Source organism: Apodemus sylvaticus, chromosome 10, assembly GCF_947179515.1.
Source record: "Apodemus sylvaticus chromosome 10, mApoSyl1.1, whole genome shotgun sequence".
In the NCBI taxonomy this organism is placed as follows: Eukaryota; Metazoa; Chordata; class Mammalia; order Rodentia; family Muridae; genus Apodemus; species Apodemus sylvaticus.
Window position 1 is genome coordinate 12,659,784 of NC_067481.1, and position 17,217 is coordinate 12,677,000.

At 38.4% G+C, this 17,217-nt stretch overlaps 1 pseudogene; it reads left to right on the forward strand.

Annotated features, from left to right (window-relative positions):
- Positions 1 to 17,217, forward strand: part of LOC127693647 (ABC-type organic anion transporter ABCA8B-like) — a 79,632-nt pseudogene that overhangs the window by 31,065 nt on the left and 31,350 nt on the right.

Consider the following 17,217-nt stretch of genomic DNA (forward strand, 5'->3'; position numbering starts at 1 on the left):
AAGGAAGCTAAAACCTTGGGCACCATGCTTCCATAATGTTGACTTTTATCTGCAGCCCAGAGTCTCTCCTGACACTGCTGGTGATGACTGTCTTACTTGAAGGTTCACTTGCTTACTTCTTGCCCCGCCCCCACTTTAGGCAATTGTTATGGCAGGACTATGTAAATTGATTCACTCACTAGAATATTTACCATATACTAAGAATTTAATGACTTTACATCAGATGACAAAAGTAAATAATTGTACTTGTCTGGCATCTATGACTATCAAAAGTCCTTGGCTCTTTTGAAGCAGTATAAAAATCCCATGTAGCCAGCTTCACCTTTGTTTGAATATCATCCCCTATACCATCTATCATATGTTCTTCTGATCTTTGCTACATCCCTGGTATTTCAAATTTGTGTTTAATGACACTTTGGAGACTTGAATCACTGCCAGCCTTCCCTCCCCAGCATCCCTGAGTTGCCTGGCCAATAATTTTGATTAGCTTTATTTTTTCTTTCCACATTACTTTCTATGATATCTTTGTTTGGTGTCTCATTTCATGTTTACATGACTTATATCTTCCACTCTATTTTGGTTGACTTTTGCCCCAAAGAAATTAGTGATTATTTTCATTCATGAATATATCATTCATAGATTGTATCATATAGTCTATGTCTTTTTTTTTAAATGTCAGTTTGCAGCTGAAGGAAGTCTGTGTTCCAGAAAATATCACATCGCTTGTTAAGCAGCACATCCCGGAGGCCAAGCTATTAGCTGAAGGGGAAGGGAAACTTCTCTATACATTACCCTTAGACACAACTTACAGATTTCCAGGTAATGTACATTAACACAACAAAATAAAATTTAGATATAATATTTATTATAGGAGCTATGGTGGTCACTGTATAACTACAATCCACTGAGAGTTTATGATATGTTCAGATGTTAAAATGTGTAGACCGCCTGCGGCTACATGTGAACTGGGTTGCCTGTAAGAGAATTTTGAGGTTAAGGCGAGAGAGATGTGAGTCAAGGCAGGAATCCGGTCAAGACTAACTTTATTATTTTTATGACAAGCTTTATAGTTTTGGGGGAGTCAGCCACCCCTCCCAGAAGCCGGTCACATCAAAGGCAGGGCTGTGAGTCTTCTTTGGGTCCAGATCTCAGCGGGTCGCCTGCCTTCAGACTGGCGAGGTCTCTGTTGGGTGTCAGGTGAAACCGCCTTGGGGCGTTGTTGGTAGTCGAGGTGAGGTGCCTTATTGTTCCCAGGAACAAAGGCCGGAGGTAGCCCATCAGAAGAGTTGGGGGTTGCCAGCCAGCTTAATGTTGTGGGGGAAGAGACAATTCCCCCTTAATTATTTATTTTTAACAACTCAGTGGATATAAGTAAGTTTATCTAATGGATGACGGGCTTTAACCAGTGAGTGAAAGCAGAGGCCCAACCCCCTTAAACGTTAAGGACATCTTTTGGGGGGGGGGGGGAAATAGACTGTCTTTTTAATTTAAGGACAGACTTTTAATGTCAACCCCCATGTAGCTGGGCGTGTTTTTTGGGGAAATTCGGAGACAGGATTTTTTTTTTCCTTTTCTCCTGTAGTGCCTCGCCTCGCACCTCAACTGATGTCCATGTTTGTTATATTAACAAACATACATAGTTCCGAATACTATGTAGCCTCCTTTCTGAGGGATCTACTGGCAGAGTAAATGCTCTGCTGATAAGAGCTGGCTGGCTATAATAACCACCCATCCTCAACCTGGGGCCATCACTGAAGGAGTTTATCTTCTGAGTGTTATCTGCTTGAAATATAAAAGGAGATTAAGAGAAAAACCTGTTTGGTTAGTATCTGAAAGCCCAAAACGTTTAGTTTAAATGAAATTCAGTGTCCTCAGGCCAGAAGCCTGGCTTGTAAGAACACAAAGGAACCTTACTTTCCCAAGTGAGTGGGAAGCAGCTTGGAAAGGGCCTTTTGAATTAATTATACTTACCAACAGTTTAGGGGGTGTTTACCTGTCTTACCAATCTCTCTGGTAGCCAACACGCACCGTCTTCTTACTGAGAGAAAATGTAGACGGACTCCCTCCCCCAGATTAAAACGGGGTCCGGGCCCTTCTATGTATTATTTAAAGGGTCCCGCCACTTAACCATGGCGTAGGAATTGGAAGTAGCTGGGTGCCAGTGTCGTTCTGCTGCAGACTGACCTTTAGCATCCGTTTGGAGAAAATTTAAAACAAATAAAACAAAGGCAAGATGTGATTTAGGGGACCTAGGAGGATATAGATTCTCCTTCTTAGTTTTAAGAAGCCAGTTTTTAAGGGTGCGATGAGCACGCTCTACGCTTCTTTGCCCCATTGGATTATAAGGAATTCCATTTTTAAGTTTTATATTAAATTCCTTGTAAAATGAGATAAAGTTCTTACCAGTGTAGGCTGGTCTATTGTCTTTCTTAATGACTTTGGGTAATCCCATCGTATTAATGGCTTGTAAACAATGATCAATTACATTTTTAGAGGCTTCTCCTGAATGTAGGGAGGCAAAAATGAGTCCCGAGCACGTATCAATGTAAACATGTATAAATTTTAATTTTTCAGATTTTGTATAGTGAGTTACATCTATTTGTCAAATTTGATTGGGCATAAGACCACGTGGATTAACTCCTAAGTGGGGCACTGGTGCTAAAGTGAGACAATTAGGGCATTGTTTTACAATCATTCTTGTTTGTTCTTTAGTGATCTTATGACGGAGTCTCAACGTTTGACTAGAAAGATGAAATTTATCATGATCACGTTTTGTCAATTCTATGGGTGTAAGTGTCAAAGCTTGACCTATAAACGCTTTGTCAATGTACTCATTACCCTGAGCCAGAGGTCCAGGAAGGCCTGAGTGGGCACGGATGTGACTGATATAAAAGGGATTTTTCTTAGCAAGAATGATACTTTGTAATTGTGAAAACAAGGATCTAGCTGGCATATTAAAATTAAATGTGCCACAGGTTTCTAATTGTGGTATAGAAAATGTAACATAAGCACTGTTAGTAAAAAGATTAAACGTACTATTTACAGATTGAAAGACACACAATACCGCTGTTAGCTCTGATAACTGAGCAGACAGCCCAGGCGTCTCTACGACCACCTGTTGATTGTTAATACGATATCTGGCTCTTCCTTTGGAAGAGCCGTCTGTGAAAATTAAGAGGGCATTATGTAACGGCTGTAAAGATGTCATTTTAGGAAATACAACCTCATGTATATTTAAAAACTTTATCAATTTGTCTTGAGGATAATGGTTATCTATACTCTCTTTAAAGCCTATTTGAGCTAGCAACCAATCTGTGCTATGCTGTTTTAGCCAATCATCTTGATTTACTCTGTAAGGTTGTATAATAACATCTGGCTCTTTGTCAAAATAAGTTAGCGCCTGCTTTCTACTAAGCATAATTACTTGGGCCACTGCCTCAAAATATGGCAAAATATTATGCCTTGAAGACACCCTCAAATGAATCTACATCAGAGGAGCCTTTTGTCATAATAAACCTGTAGTCGAGTGAGTCGTATTAAGAATTAGTAGATGTAAAGGTAAAGAATAATCTATATAGGTAACAAATTGATTTTCAATAGCTTTCTCCACTGTCTGTAAAGCCAAAAGTCCTTCTGAAGTTAATAACCTAGGAGATGTCGGGTCAGCATTCTCTTTAAGAATATCAAATAAAGGTTGCAATTCTCCTGTTGTAAGCTTTAAATACAGCCGAAGCCAGTTAATGTCACCCAATAACTTTTGAAAATCATTTAAAGTTTTCAAATTGTCCCTGCGGATAATTATCTTCTGGGAAAAAATTGTTTGGTCTGTAAGTTTAAAACCCAGATAATTATACGGCTCTTGGGTCTGAACTTTCTCTGGTGTTATTTGTAATCTTTTAGCGACCAAAGCCTGTTGTAAATCTTTAAAACATAAAAGCAAGGTCTGAGGATTTTTTCCTGTAATTAGAAAATCATCTGTGAAATGGATAAAGTAAATATCTGGCCATTTCTGTCTTACAGGCTGAATAGCCTGTGTTACAAATTTCTGGCATAAAGCCGGGCTATTAGCCATGCCCTGAGGAAGTACTGTCCACTGATATCTCTTCATAGGCTCTATGAAGTTAATAGAAGGAACGCTGAATGCGAATCTTTTGTAATCTTCAGGGTGCAATGGAATAGTAAAGAAAAAATCTTTTAAATCTATGACTATTTTATGAAACCCTTTCGGGATAGCCACGGGGGATGGAAGACCAGCTTGTAAAGTTCCCATGGGCAACATGGTTTTATTTACTTTTCTTAAATCTTGTAACAATCTCTATTTGTCGGATTTTTTTTTTAATGACAAATATTGGCGTGTTCTATGGAGATAAAGACTCTATTAAATGTCCCGCCTTTAATTGTTCCTGTACTAGCAAAGAGGCGGCTTCTAATTTCTCCTTAGATAAAGACCACTGATCAACCCACACAGGATTATCACTAAGCCATTAAATTTTATCGGCATGGGATGTAGGCAAGATAGTGGCCATTACCGAAAATGCCCCCAGACTTCTAGAGTTAGGGTTTGGCTGGGGGTTTTTAAACTTTCTAGTGTCTTGCTCTTCATTCCCAAGCCCCTGAGCAGGTAAGGATTCTGGCTCTGTCTTTTGCTTAGAGGCGATTTCATTTGGACTGTACATGATTAAATTAATCTGTGATAGAAGGTCTCTACCTCAAAGGGTAGTAGGCAAGTTTTGTATAACAAAAGGCCGAATTTGTTCTGAATTTTCCTCTGTATCTTTCTAAGTTAGAAGTCTCGCGCTCTGTTTAGGATTATTGGCATATCTGATGTCTTGGAGATGCGTAAGAGTCTCCGTCAGTGGCCAGCTACACGGCCAATCCTGTCCTTTAATAATTGTAACATCAGCTCCCGTATCTATTAATCTTTTAAAACTCTTTCCTTCAATAGTCAATTTAAGGTTAGGTCTTTTATTGGTGATAGATTGAACCCAATACACTCCGGAGGAGCCAAAGCCCTCCTTTCCTCTTTTATCTTTAATGAATTGGAAGGCAGTGGATGTAAAGGAACCAAAACAAGCTGAGCAATTCTTTGATTAGCAGGTATAGTTATGACACCGTGAGGGGAAGCAGCCATAATTTTTATTTCTCTCTCATAGTCACTGTCTATGACACCTGGATAAATCTGTAGTCTCTTTACAGTAGAACTGTTTTGTCTTAACAATAATCTCTAAGTTTTTTTAGGTAATGGTCTAAAAACTCCTGTAGGCGGGACCTGGACGCCCATTTCTGGGGCTAATACGGCATGGAATATACAGCAGAGGTCTAATCCTGTGCTTCTTGGTGTAGCTCTGTCGAGTTTAAAGATAGATTTCTTTGGGTCGGCAGCAGCTGTGTTGTCCCACAGACTGTCTGTCTTGGATGAATCGGGGCCTGGGGCGGGCCCCTCTTCTTGTTTCTCGACACGGGTCTGTCTTGAATATTAGTTTTGGACTTGTATCTCTTCACCCAATGATTTTCTTTTTTACACTTAAGGCATGTTTTTGGTGAGCAACCTGATTGTCTGTTTATAGTAGCCCTGTTATCAGGGCAATCACTTTTAAAATGACCCAGACTGTCATATTTAAAACACCTTTAATTTCTTCATCTTTGTGAAAGAATTCCCTGAATGTTGGTTCCTTGTAACGCTGTAGCCATTGTTAAACCCTGATTATAGGAGGGCGGTGTTGGTAGTCGAGGTGAGGCGCCTTATTGTTCCCAGGAACAAAGGCCAGAGGTAGCCCATCGGAAGAGTTGGGGGTTGCCAGCCAGCTTAATGTTGTGGGGGAAGAGACAAAAATGTGATCAAAAGAGTAACAAAATAATGATAGTTTATCCATAGGAGTAAATATAATCTAATTGTTGGATTGAAACACTTGAACATGTTAGAGAGTTCTCTTAACTGCACTCACAGGTCAAAAAAATTAATTCTTTCTCATTTGCTGGTTACAGCAGAAGTGGTTTCCACTTCTATATGTTCTCTGGAATAGTCACTTCAATTATCTAAGCTCAATGTTGAGAAATCCAAATTATGTAATTATTTAAATTGTAAAAGCAAAACTAAAATGAAATTCAAATGAATATAGAGAATTGACTATAAGAGGGTAATATTTGAGCATACAGCACAAATGTGAAACAAAATGAGAGAGAATTTGGAATATGGAAAAATTTGTATAATATTCATTTCTGTGTCTTTGCCACATATCATCTATAATTCCATATTTCTTAGTCTGAGAAGTATGTTTTCAGTTCACATGATCATTGCCATGGTGACTCACTGACTGTGTGTACCTTTTAGAGCTTTGCCAGAGTCTTGACAGCTGTCCTGGACTGGGAATTGAAAACTATGGTGTTTCCATGACAACTTTGAATGAGGTGTTCCTGAAGCTAGAAGGAAAATCAGCAATTGATGAACCAGGTAATTAAAATGCAAGAAAAACAGAATCATGTAACGTATTGATCACATCCAGTCCGGTTTATGCCTCAAAAACACCCGTTACAAAGAGAAGATTACAAACCGTAAGGCTCTGTTATTCAGACTTCTCTTAGACAAGGCTTACAAAATTGTCATTCATCCATTGTCAATATCACTGTTTCTAAAATCATCCTTCTCTTTATTAATGTTGAATGGTTTAGCAGGGCTATAAAACATAAACTTTCATTCAAAACCTTTGCAATTATTGGACTGTATTGCTGAATCAGACTTTGGTTATTTGGTGGCTGCTTCTTATCCATTGAAAAAGATTCACATATCTATATGCAGATGCATATGTGTATTGTGGAACTATAAACATGTAGACTATGTATACCCACATAACTATTTTGTGTGGAGAGCTGTACAAATGTAGGCAGAGGTGGGCAGTTAAACATCCAACCTTACTTCTGAGTGCTTGCGTCTTCTATCAGCTATTAGTAAGATTATTAAAATTACATTTGTCTAGTCCTAGGCCTTCCTCTTTTTGGGCAGGGAGATCATGTATCTTGAATATCTGTTATTATGCTCATGTGTAGACTTGGTATGTCTCTTGTATGAATTGCCTCTCATCCTCCCTAATGTGAGGTCTCCTTTCATCCTGATGATGGTGCTCATCCTGAGTTGTCTGGTGTAAATTCACATGCCACATCTTTAAATGTACAGTATATTGACCCACTTTAATTCTTCTTGTTGTTTGAAATTAAGGTACAATTCTTATAAATAGTATGTGGTTACATATTACTTTTTAGTACATTTCTCAACACTTTAGTTGGAGGGCTGTTTATATGTGGGTGTGGTTGTATTTAACTCTGTCATATTGGCTCCATCTGCCCTTTGTTTCTGTGCCCTTTGTCCTGCTTTTGTTTATTGTTACTCAACCATGTGATTTCTATGTTGCTTTTTTGGTTTTTTTTTTTAGCTGTGACTCTTCATATATTTGCTATATAAATGGTAAGGATATTTATTTATAAGAACATATGCCCCAAAATTACTATAATACTACATGGATAATGGAAGCATCTTCAGATGAATATAATTTTATGAATTTTCCAATTTGAGATTATATATACACATATGTATATATTATTTCTGTATATATATTTTGTATAGTCCTCAAATGCTTCATAGTTGCTATGATTTTGTAAATTAAATATGAACAATCAGTTCACATTATGTAATTATATATATAAGTATATATTATTTCTATGTATATATTTTGTGTAGTCCTTAAATGCTTCATAGTTATAATTTTGTAAATTAAATATGAACAATCAGTTCAAATTAATGTAACTGAAGATCAGTATCTGTGTATCTTTAGAGATAATTGGTTGATGATGACTGTGATAATGATGGTGAAAAAGAGGAAGACAGATGGCAGATAATTGGTAGGTAGGTAGATAGATAGGTAGATGATAGGCAGATAGATAATAGATGATAGATAGAGATAGACAGATTGATTATAGAAAATTAATAGGTTGATAATAGATGAAAAAAGATAGATGATATATAGTTAATAGATGGATAATAAATTATAGATAGATGATAGATAGAGATAGATGATAGATAGAGATAGATAGATAGATAGATAGATAGATAGATAGATAGATAGATAGGGAGATAATAGATATATGTACTGACTGGTTTTGTGTCAACTTGACACAAGCTGGAGTTATCACAGAGAAAGAAGCTTCAGGTGGGGAAATGTCTCCATGAGATCCAGCTGTAAGGCATTTTCTCAATTAGTGATCAAGGGGGAGGGGCCCTGGTGGGTAGTACCATCTCTAGGCTGGCAGTCTTGGGTTCTATAAGAGAGCAAGCTGAGCAAGCCAGGGAAGCAAGCCAGTAAGAAACATCCCTCCATGGCCTCTGCATCAGCTTTTGCTTCCTGACTTGCTTGAGTTCCAGTCCTGACTTCCTTTAGTAATGAACAGCAATGTGGAAATATAAGCTGAATAAACCCTTTCCTCCCCAACTTGCTTCTTGGTCATAATGTTTGTGCAGGAATAGAAACACTGACTAAGACAATATATGATAGAAAGATTATAGGTAGATGATAGATACATGATAGATAAATAGATAGATAGTTAATAGATTATAGATAGACATATAAATAGATGATAGTTAATAGATGGATGATAGATAGATAGATAGATAGATAGGAGAGAAAGGGAAAGTAAGACATGGTAAAATGCAGATAAAATTAAGAAAAGAGGGAAAGAAAGATTTTTGGTATATTTTCTCATACATGGTACCTCTTCAAAAATTTATTTTTATTTCACATTTATCTAATACAATGTATATTTAACCCAAAGGCATTCATTAGTACTTCTTGTTTGGGACTTTCTAGTTTTTATATTTGTGTGTGAATTTTCACCTGAACAAAAAAAATTTTTCAAAATAAATATATATAACGTATCAGGTAAAAAAATTAAAAAAAAAACTCAAATAGTCTTTAAAAAAAAGAAAGAAACTATAAATCTGTGTGAACCAACAATTAAGGAAAAGATTTACAGACATTTGGTACCAGCTCACAGACACCATATTCTCTGATTAGGTTTCATTCTTTTCCCCCTTTGTACAATGTCTGTTTACCGGTCTTCAATACCACAGGCCTTATTTTGAAATCCAATTTATAAACTCTTCATTACCGAGGCTGGGTTTTTCATCCCAACATTTCCTTTGACTTTTTATAGTTTTCTTTCTTTATTGAAGCTCCTCATCAGTTTGTCAATGGTATCCATATTTTTCAGTAGATATCACCCTATACTTACTATAGATATTTTTAAACCCTTACTATTAATTCCAACATGCAGATACATGACAAATGACCTGTACTGAGACTCAATTTAAACATTTTTTCCATAGGAGTTACATTCTCCTATTTCTTCACATGTCTCGTAATTTGTAGTGTATCTTGGACATAACTGCATTTTAAAAAACCCAGAAGACTGAAGAAAGCCATGCCTGACCGTGGAGTGGCTCTCCTTCTATAAGACTTCTGGTGTAGATGGATAAATAAACCTAATTTATCTTGAGCAAATGTCTGTGATGTAGGGGAGCCTTTATTGTATTCTTTTCCGCCTCACAATATCAAATTATTTGAAGGCAAAATAGGGCTTTTCCATTCTGTGTGTCTTAAGATTATAGCACTGATAAGTTCTACAGATCTCAGTATGATGTATAGCCCGCACTACCAAATCCCTCAACAGCAAGAGAAACAGCCTCTCACCATTTTGTAAAGATTAACTAGTAAGGCATTAACCTGATATGATCAATTTTGATGTCAAGTCAATGGAATTTAAATGTCAATTGAATTTGATGTCAATGTGAACCCTGTAGTGATCAATTTGGATGGTCAAGTCAATGGAATTTAAAACCCTCGTGGGAGCAAATTCCTGCAGAGATTTGTGAGGTTATCTAAATTAAGCTAATTGGCATTAGAACACAGTGAACAGTGCTATTTCCCTGGACTGGATTGAATAAGAAGGAGAAAGCAAGCTGAGCCTTGACAGCCACTGCTCTCTGCTTCCTGGCTGAAAATATGGTGTGAGGAGCTAACTGCCTTCAGCTCTTCCCACCATCACCTCCTCCATCACAATTCATTAAATATACCCAGCCTAGATACACTTTATCTCAGTATATCACTTTCCACCTCTCTCCCCAAGAGTGATCCTCGATGGTCTGATGAGTTACACAAAGACAGACTGCATGCCCTGATGATGATACTTTGTAGGTGACCCTGCGCATTTTAATGTGACAGGTTTCTTTTCCCACCCCAAGCTCTTGATGGGCTGTGCCCACTCACTCAGTGAAGGATCCCAGGGCAAGAATCTGTAGGTGATGTAAACTCACTTTGTGACTTGGACATTATGTAGTTTAATTGCAATGTAGCAGACGAGTCTGTGGGATCAGGTTGCTTCCTACTGCTTGTTGAAGCCATGGGGCCTCTCCTACCATGCTCCCAAGGAGGAAGGCAGCTACTCTGCACTCTCATCCAGTGGGTTCAGAGTTGTTTAACACTTTGGAAATATGGAGATCAAACTCATTAAATAGAAGAGAATACTCTTGAATTATTCTTTTCCCTGTGTTCACATGGGTATGTCTGTGTGTACCATGTGTGTATGGTGGGTCTGGGTGCACATGTGTGTGCAAGTGAATATAGAAATCAGAGGCCAACCTTCCCACTTTGTTCTGCTGGTGGCTTCCAATTTTTGTTTGAGGCAGCATTACTCATTCATCTGAATTGCATGCTAGCCAGCAAGATCCAGGGATAGAACTGTCTCTGTCTATTTCATGTGCTGGGACTACAAACAAGTATCACCATATTCTGTCTTTTGTTGTTGTTGGTGGTGGTGGTCAGAATTTCCAGGGATCCAAATCTATGCCCTCACTATTGCTAGAAAACTGCTTTACCACTAAGCCATCTCCCCAGCCACAATTATTCTTTTATTGATTGATTGATTGATTCACTTTACATCCCAGCATCAGGACCCAATTTCCTCCCAGTCCTCCCTCAAACAGCTCCTCCCTCCATTCCCCCTTCCCCATTTCTTTTGAGAAGAGGAAGCTCCACCCTGGGTATCATCCCTTTTGGCACATTAAGTCACTTCAGGATTAGGCATGTTCTTTCCCACTAAGCCCAGATCTAGGTGGACCAGGCCAGGGTAATGGGATCCACAGGGCAGGTGACAGCTTCAGGGACAGCCCCACTCCACTTGTTGGGACAGGGACTCACATAAAGACCAAGCTGCACATTGGTCGCCCATGTACAGGGGGCCTCAGTCCAGCCTGTGCTTGCTCCCTGGTTCAGTCTCTGGGAGCACCCAAGGGTCCAGGTTAGTTGGCACTGTTGGTTTTCCTGTAGAGTCCCTGTGCTCTTCGGGTCCCTCAGTCACTCACTCAGCTCTTCCACAAGACTCCCCGGGCTCCATCTAATGTTTGCCTGTGGGTTTCTGCATCTGTTTCCATTGGCTGCTGGAGGCAATTATTCTTTCAGCATGACCGGATCTTGTAAAAATTATGTCCTTATCTTTATGTATCTTTATGTCTGTGTTTGTGCCTTGTAACTGCCCACAGTTACATCGATCAGGTTACCTAGAAGGGAAGCTGGGGATGTATGGAAAGGCAGCAAAAAGAGAGCGAGACTAAGACAACACTTGATGTTCTAGGTCTAAAGGTTTAATGAAGGACTCCAAACATAGGCGGAGGAAAACCCTTCCCCCAAAGGCTGCAAACTACCCTCAGAACTGGTTCGGTCGCTCTGCAGGTGGCTAGTATTTCTCAGGAAACTGCAGGTCCTCAATGGGCTTCACCTTTGTCTCAGTGCTCTACCCTAGGTGGAGGGGATTATGGCTAACACAGGAGTTCCTGCTCAAAGACTGGGAGAGGAACTTTATCTTGGTTGATATCAAGTTCCTGCCAGGAAGCATGGCACCCCAATAAGGCTCTCTACAGTGCCTACACTTACAAGTGTGTGCTTTGAATGGTGCTGTCAGATTTGTTTTAGCATCATTTCCTGGAGATCATCCTAGGTAGCTAGAGATGCAAGAGAATAGGCAAAAGACTAAACCAATTTTAAGTCTCCCTAGTAGAGACTATTAGAGATAAGAACTAGGCTTTTAACTCATTTGAAGTTACAATTTGTAGCATGTTAATCTGTGTCTAATTTCTTTATAGGTCTTCAAATACACACGAATATAGTCAGGACCTTGCCTAAACACTTTTCAAACCTCTTTATGTACTTAATTTTCATTCTTTCTTTTTTAAAAAAAAATGTTCTATTCTTAGACAATTCTACACATCTACACAATGTATTTTAGCTTTAGTTTTTTTTTACGCCTGCCATACTATTTACCTTTTAAATAGTTTTGCATTCTTTGAAGTTTTCATACATTTATACAACATGGATTGATCATACCCGCCCATCACTACCTCCCCCAATTCCTCTGGTGCCCCTCGCCCTGTCTCCCTCACAACTTCTCCTCTTCTTTTTGTTGTTATTAATAACTCCCTAAATCAAATCAGTGCTATGTAGATGCACATGGGTGTGTGGCCATCCACTCAAGGAGCACAGACCATTATCTGTACCAAAAATATTGACTCTCACTCCATCTGCCACCACCAACTGTCCATAGCTTCTCAGCCAGGGTTGGGGTTTCGTGAGTCTCCTTCTCCATCCACATTAAAAATTTGCCGGCTTGACCTGGTGCCCATAACCACAGCTACTGTGAGCCAATGTGTGTAGTAACCACATCAAGTCTAGAAGTCCCTTTATATAGTTTCTGAATACAAAAATACCCTTTTTAATTCCTGCATTTGTTCAATCAATGGACTCCCTTTTCTTCTCTCTCTGGCCAGTGCAGCGGCCAGTGATGCTGTACGACGTGTAGAGAGGAGTACAGAAGATAAAAGTGTTGGTAAAATGTCCTCAAACAGTGGTTTGCCTGAAGTGGGTTTTTACAAGTTGCCTCCTCTGTGTTTTGCAGAGGTTGACATCATGGGAGAAGGACAAACAGAGAGTTCTGGGGACAGAGAAAGGCTTATGGAGATGGAGCAGACTCTCTCTTCATTTACGGAAATGAAGAAAACAGACGGTATGGCTCTCTGGAGACAGCAAACCTGCGCTATCGCAAAGGTTCGCTTGTTGAAGTTAAAGCACGAAAGGAAAGCACTTTTATCTGTGTGAGTATCTCTTATGTAACATTAAAAATAACAAATGTGGGACAAGAAAGTTAAGTAAACGCCATTGCTAGGTTGGTCTTTGGTCCTATCAATTATCTACTAGAAGACAGGATGGTGGAGTTTTTAGGGTTTGTAAGACAACTCTAAAGGAAAAGCTGAGGTGATGTAAGTTTCCTTGCCTATCTCCTCCCTTTCAAATTTGTCACCATGGGATATCATGGACACGTTGCAGGGGATCCTTTCTCCCAGGACCTACACACCAGTACCTCAGGCCTGACACTCTTCTTATCCTACTAGCACTTGCCTAGATGTCATGGCATCCGCTAGCTTCCTTAGTGACAGCAACTTGACATCTACTCCTACTCTGTACATAACAGGTAGCATCCCAGATTTGGAGACTCATCCTCTTCCATTACTATTATGATGTCTATGGTACCTTACGCATCAGTAAATGCCTTTTCTTTGACAATTATATTTTTATTAGATTTCCTGATTTACTTATATGTAAGTGTGTGTATGCACATACATGTATAGAGACACATACCTATGCATGCATGTAGAGTCCAGAAGAGATGTGCACCTCTATTATTCTCTGGCTGTTTCTTTGAGGCAAGGTCTCTCTAGATCTGAGACTCATCCTGTACCCATTTCTTTAACCTGGGGTTACAGATGTATGCAGAACATTTCACAGCAAGAACTCTTAACCACGGAGGTGTCCCTCCAGCACCAGGATCATTGTGTTTTAAATTAATGCTACACATCCAGCACATAATTCAACCCCAATAGGCAGTACACAAAAATTTGACAAATTGATTTATGAAGAAAGTTTGCATTATGTTACCAATATAGTAAGCAACACATAAAGAGTAAAGAATGAAAGGGTGATAGTCATGTCCAAAGATTTTAGACAAGAGATATTTATAAATTAGGTATGGGGAAAGGTTTCAAAGTAGCAAATATGATAACAATGTTTTAGGATGTGTTAATTTCTTTGAAACAGGGAGTAAAGAAAAATAAATAAAAATTATTATTAGTTAGTAATTGATACATTTTAATTGATTCTTTATTAAATAACATAATAATTTGGAATAAAGTATAAGTAAAAATATAACTCTGGAGAAAAAAGAGATCATGTGGTCATTATAGAATCAGAAACTATGGGAAGTAAAGTAGATATAAAGGAAACTGTTGGAGAGAGTGATAAGGAATTAACCAACAGAGAGGTGGAGAATCACACAGGACTCACAAGACATAGGCGTGTCCGGATCATGGGACTGTACACCCACAAGATATGTGATATGGAATATCCAAGGGTAGAAGAGCAAGAGAAGTGATCCAAAAGTAAAGCTACAGTTTGTCCCCTCGGATTTAAAAGTGGGAGAGGTACAAAACACTCTTAAAATATAGGAGAGATGGCTCAGAGGTTAAGAGCAATAACTGCTTTTCCAGAGGTCCTGAGTTCAATTCCCAGCAACCACATGGTGGCATATGACTATCTATGACGGGATCTGATGCCCTCTTCTGGCAGGCTGGTGTACATGCAGATAGAGTACTCAAATACAATAAATAAATAAATAAATTAATTAATTAATTAATAATTGTTTTTAAAGAATATAGGCAAGAGTTACCCATTTAATATTTGCGATTAGACAATCAATCATATTATGCTCACAGTGATGGCTTTTTCTCTCCGCAGGCTCATGGTTCTGGTGGTCTGCATCTGCCCTCTTCTTTTTGAAAATATCACAATAAATATAAGTCAAAGGGCTTATACTTGGAAACTTTCCCCGCACGAGTATTTCCTTGCATCTGGAGAACAGCCCCAGGGTATGCTCACTCGGTTATTGATCATCAATAAGACAGGTAATAACATATTTCCAATTCACATATGCATCTATATTTCATTCTTAAGGTGCTGAACAAAGACTTATGATGGGGAAGTTTTAAGGAAGGTAAAAGGTAGCAGAATGCAGAGGCAAGGAAAAGGAGATTCTACTAAAAATACATTTCATTTAAAAATACCATAGAGATATCTGAGACCTTATAGTCTCATTTTAATTGTTTAATTAAAGATGGTATTAAAGGTATTCTGTTATGTACATATACCACATTGTTTTTATCATTCACCTGTAAATGGATACATCCCCCTATAAATGATTATGAACAATATTTTAATCAATGATTATATATTTCTTTGTAAAGATTTTTCATTGGGGTACCCTCTTAGAAGTGGAATTGTTCAATCATATAATGCATATGTTTAAACTCTTAAGGACCTACCAAATTGTTTTCAAAGTAAGTGTACATGTATGCTAGCAATGTATGTCTTCAAATTCCTTCACCTCTTGGGTGATTCTCATTTCTGACATTTTATAAGTATCCCACATGTCACATGATATCTTCTGTTCTGTGTGGATGCCTCTTCTATGTATGTTCATGTCTTTGTAAGGTACAAGGGTATGCATGCATGAGTGTGCATTTAGAGGCATTTAGAGGTCAACGTTGGATGTTTTCCTCATTCACCTTATTATTTAAAATTCTCTCTCACTGAAACTTGAACTCATTACACGGCCTCTTCAAAGAGCTCCAGAGATCTGACTGTCTTTGCCTCCCCAATGCTAGCATTACAGGCATGTACCAGCACACCTGGGTTTTTGTGTGGGTGCTGGGGATGGAACTCAGGTCATCATCTTGCTCAGTTCGTGCACTATTGACCAAGTGATCTCCTCAGCTCCTTTTCTCTTCTGGTCTCTATTTGTTTTGTTAATGGCTTGTGGTGCTGAGAGCCTTCTTGTATGCTCACTGACTTTCCCAGAGATGTGTTCTTGCCAATTTTAGTAGATTTTCTTAAGGATCTGTTTCTTCATTTTCTGTACATGCTTAGGACAGTTTCAAGAGTTGCACACTGGTTGCTTGTCTGGATAGAAGCTCTGAAAAGTTATTCACGTCACCAGGCTGCCTCTCTGCACCAAGAAACTATTTGAAAATCAAGTAGTAATTTCAGAATAGTGAATTCTGCTTTCAGACATTTAGTGATTAGAAATCACCTGCCATTAAAACTCCACAGCTATTCACTGCAAGATTCTAAGGGGGGGGGGGAGCTATTTCAAGAGTCATATGGTATGAAAGAGTTATTATATATCATCAGTAAATACGTTCATTGTAGCATAAATTCCTAGAGCAATGAATTGACTTTTAATTCACAATGCAAAGATATTATTATGTGATGAAGTACATGTTGTTAGCATTGAGCTACAGAACTTAACATGGACTTGTCTATCTTTGAAATACCTAGTATGTTGAATTATATCTTAGAGGCAAGCATTGATGGCTTCATCTATTCTGTGGAGCGCCAGAACATAGCTTTGGAAGTCGATGCTTCTGGAGCCAGAGATGGCACAGATGACCCATCCTACAATGGAGCCCTCATTGTGTCTGGTGATAAGAAGGTGTGCTGGACTCTAGTTCAGAATGTGCCCCCAAGCGTGAAAAGATAATATAGCCCTAAAATACTCATGTCTCTGGTCTAAGAAACAGAAACAAGAGCAAGTGCTGTATACTTTTTGCTTAGTGGACTTTATTCATGGACATAATAAATAATTATTGCTTCTATCGCATTTGCCAACAAAACCCATGTGTGATAGCAAAATACATACTTTATTCAAGTTTATATATTTGATGTTATAACTGAGGTCAGGAGATTCATGTTTCCCTTTATAGATTTTTATACCATTTATATCTTAGAAATGCTGTTTTGTCTATGACAATAAACACTATAAAACATGATTCTAGCCCTAAGCAAGACAGCTGAAACATTAAATACATGGTTTTGTTTTACCTATTCTATTCTAAACATGCCTTGTTTTACTTACTTTTATTTACATAGCATTTTTGTTTATTTTTGAGATTACAATTTTGCTTACAGCATTTGTGGGCTTCTTTTGTTCTTATCTGAAAGCATTTTTAAAACATGTTATTGGGACTGGAAGTGTAGCTCAGAGGCAAGTGCTCCACTCCCATAATATGAG